Raw genomic sequence first — 4,370 nt, forward strand, 5'->3', positions numbered from 1 at the left:
ACATGATTCAACATGAAATAGCAGTTCTGGAGAAATAGATAAACATAGGATGCCGAAGGCCTCGTCCATGCGATTGAAATATCTTGATTTCTCCACTGCCGATGTTGGTTCAACTTCCGTTTCCATGGTTATTCGAAATAAGCCTCTACTTCTGAGATGAAGTTGAATCTTTGGCTTCCATTCGAAATAGTTATATGGAGTGAGAATTGACGATTCTGGAAACTCTAATTTAGACTCCATTCTTTGTTGTTGCTGCAATCTTCTGAACCTGCAAATAAATTGCTTGTGCACTGATTTACAAATCCCTGTGCTCTGATACCATGTAAGATTTTGAGAAACACAGATAGATCTAGATCTGTAAAACAATAACAAGCTTGCAAGGCAAAGAAGAAAGCGAGCAAGAATTGAGAAAGAATGAAAAGTAAATTCTACATTATGAGGTTTAGAATAAATACACAAAAGCAACTAAGTTAAGCTTAGTTGTGCATGCAGCTAACTAAAGCTAACTAAAGCTAAGTGTGCTGTGCCGCATGCATGCAAGCAATAAGTTAACTAGAGCTAATCTAGGTGCATGTACACCAACATAACTAGTCTACAGCTAGTCTAAGGCTAGTGTATGTACACCAACACCATTTTTCTTGAAAGATGAGTTTAAGGAGGTGAGCTGGCATTCAGAGGTCTTGGTTGAAGGACGAGTGGCATTGTCTTTTACGGATTACCCAATTCTATTTCACATGTTAAGGACCCTATAATCGAGTGAACCTCTACCATTTTCGGTTCCTAGCTCACATAGCAAGTCAATTGAGGATAAACACTTCATATTTTCTGTTAGAAATTCTAAAGCATACGTTTGCTAGAGTTAGAGCAAGACCAAATGCATCTACCCATTTTATATATTATAAAAGTCTAATTAAGTTGTTAATTGAGAGCCATTTGGGAAAGGTTGGGAGGACTTGGGGACATTTCCTATTTTGGGGAGGGTTTGAAACTGAAACCGTGAAACCGGAAAGGGGTAGAAAGAAAGGGAGCAAAAAAGAAAGTTAGGCAACCCCAAAACCTAGACTAGGATACTTCATTTGTGCAAAAAAGGAGCCAACAAAAAGAAGAACCAGTTCCTCCCTTGGTTCCCGAATTACCTAAGGTTTATACTAGAAGGAGTGATAGGCTGAGAAAAATAGAGGATGCCACTTCTCCCATTGTACTCCTACCTACAGAAGTAAGCAAACAAACAGAGAAGGGAAAGGGAAAAATGATTGAGCCTAAAACAAAGCATACACAAGTTGATAAAGAATCTTGTTGATTTGGGTAGCATCGGATGTGCTCTAGCCACGAAAATTGGTGGAGAGGCTAAAGCACATGAGATCTCCAAGACCCAAAAATGGTTTGGGCAGAATCTAAGCAGTTTGAGAGATATTAAAATAATTAATATTTTTAATGGAGTTCCCAAGTCTAAACTTAGGAAAAATAAAATATTAATGTGAATTAATATAAAACTGAGTTAGCATGGTCCAAAAGTCATGGATCAAGCCAGATCTAATCTTAGCCGTTGATTAGGGACTTAATCTCGACTGTTGAGTCGTCAACGAGAAAAGTATAGGAAGAGGCTTGAGGGTCAGTTGGAGAACACACCGAGTTGATCAAGAATTCAATTTTCTGGGGCAGGGTTTGCTGAGGAAATCGAAGGACTGATCAGAGTTGTAGCTGAGGGGTAGCGAATACAGTAGCAGAGAGGCAGATATAGTACCGGGAGCATCAGTGCAGAAGCCGGGAGAGGGTTGACGCAGAGCTAGCTAGAGGCCACGCAGAAGCAGCCAGAGGCCACACAGAGGCAACCAGGAGCTGCACAGAGCTTGAGGAGGGCTAGTGTGGGAGACACAGAGGTGCCAGAGGTTGACGCAGAGCCCCGAGAGGCTGACACTAGGCCAAATAGGCTGACGTAGGGCCAGAGAGGCTGACGCAGACCCTAGAGGCTGACACTAGGAGATTTCATGGGGCAGATTGGATCTGGAGAGCTGGATAGGGTGACGAAATCCCTATCAAGGTAACAGAGAGCAGCAGAAGTGTTGCAGTGTCGCTGTGGGATCATTGATTCGGTGATTTAGCCGGAATATCTGTCTCAGAGGGAGAGGTACTACTACTGAGGGCATTCTCTATTGGGTGAGCCATTTCTGGCACCCAATTTGTATTTTGAAACTGCTTAATAATAAAACCCTCAGATAGTTGCATCGGTTTTCCCGCATTGGCTTTTTCTGGGGACATTAGTCCAAAAATAACGGTGTAACTTGTGTGCTTGTTTCCTTCAGTTGATGATCTGTATGTGTTGAGACTGTACTTGTATTTATTTTCAGTATTTACATGGTAAATAACTTGTTAATTAACAGAACAAGTAGGAAGAAATAGATCAGATTGTACAGGAATAATTTCTAACAGATAGACTTAGAAATTCCAACATGGTATCAGAGCATTGTTGCAGATCATAGGATAGCTGAGGGCATTAGCCGAGTAGAGCAGCAGCAATGGAAACAACGGTCCCGAGTGACAGACGTTGTTCGGAAAAACAGCGAGGAAGGGGTGACGCAGTGCCTGCATCATTAGTTTGAGCCGGGAAGAGGATTAGCGCAGTGGTAGAGAGGAGTAGACTTGACCTATGCAGTGCCCGGTCATCCTTCTCAATCAATAAGGATTGACGCCCGTGGCCAGGAGGTGTGGGTTTCGCTGGTGCCGGGATTGCGCAGAGCCTATAGGCTCTAACCTTCAGTTTGTTGGGGCATAGGAGGTTGTGGGTAAGTTGCGGAGTGACGCTGGTGGGCTACAGTGGTCAAAACAGTACCTAACAGGGCAAGACCAAGGAGGAGGGAGTTGTTGTTGAGGATTTCTAACCAAGAAATCTAGATCAGTGGTACAGCTGCACTAACGATCGGAGTGGGGCATCTCGACATTGGCAGAGGGGTTTCCAGGAGGGAAATCGAGGCTCAGAGGGAGTCACACTGAGAACTTCCAAGAGGGAAGTAGAGAGACTTGGAAGAGTCGAAAGAGGAGCAGCGAAATGGCAGTGAATGGGGTAAGAGATCAGGACAGACTGGACGGAGCCTCAAACTTCGTAGTCTGGAAGGCCAAGATCTTGTCCATTCTAGACAGGAATCGTCTCAAGCACTTCGCCTTGAAAACGATAGCGATCCCAGTTGACCCGAATGAGAACGAAAAGTATGAGGAGGCAATGGTGAGGGCCAAAAGCATCATCCTTGACAGGGTCAAGGACCATGTAGTACCACATATTGCCGAAAAGGACACGACAAATGCGATGTGGGAGGCCCTGATGAAATTGTATTAGCATACTTCCGTGCAGAGGAAGATGCTACTAGAAAATCAGTTGCGGTCATACCAGATGCAGAAGGGAGAACATATAGACACTTTCCTCATTCGATTAAGGAGATCCGAGATTAGCTGACTTCCATAGGGGCCACGCCGGATGAGGAGATGTTGGTGAGGACCGCATTGAACGCAATCTCAGAGGATTGGGAGGTATTTGTCCAGAGCTTACTGGGCAAGTCGAACCTTCCAGATTGGGAGGAACTGTGGGCAGCTCTTCGTCAAGAAGAGATCAGATAGCTGACCAGGGCGGGAAACAACGACAAGTGGGTCAGAGTCAAGAAGGAGGAAGAGGAGGATGCTGCCCTAGAATATGCGGGAAAGTAGGAGAAACGGAAGAAGAAGGACCTCTCCAAGGTCAAATGCTTCCACTGTGGGGAACTGGGTCACTATGTGAGCCAGTGTCCAAGGAAGAAGAGCAAGGGAGAGGCTTCTGAGACCAAGGTTGCGCTAATGAGGGCGGAGAAAGAAGTGGAGACAGATGATGACTGTGCCATGAGTGCTCGTGGGCCACTTGAGAGAAAGTGGGGAGACATCAAGCTGTAGTTAGGCAGATTACAGGTAATGAGGGGCAGGATCCTCAAGGTACCCAACCTCTGGGATTATTCCTCGCTACAAGAGCCCCGAAGAGGAGTAGCAGGACTGGCGGATGCCCGTTCAGACAGATGCAGATGGAGTGATAGAGAGGGCTATAGTGCAGGAGTCTGAGGACAACGTGAGGGAGCAGTGCGAGATGCATGGAGTTGTTGCAACAACGTAGAGGTAAGAGAGGGAGCACTTGTCAGCGACAGAGGGAGTTTCAGCATTGGGAGTGTCTCTAGCTTGACAAAGATGTCAGAGTTGGGAGGATCAGTTACTTACTTCTCAGTGACTAAGTTGCAGTGCTGCAGTTAGCAGTGGTAGTGCTATGGGTAGCACGATGCAGCATGATGAGAGGGGATGTAGTGCAGATGTAGCAGTGGTAGTGGCAGGGCCATGGGCAGCAACACGGATGTAGAGAG

The sequence above is a fragment of the Pinus tabuliformis genome, chromosome 9 (genome assembly GCF_031772625.1).
Source record: "Pinus tabuliformis cultivar Carrire ecotype Pingquan chromosome 9, CPIR1, whole genome shotgun sequence".
Classification (NCBI taxonomy): domain Eukaryota; kingdom Viridiplantae; phylum Streptophyta; class Pinopsida; order Pinales; family Pinaceae; genus Pinus; species Pinus tabuliformis.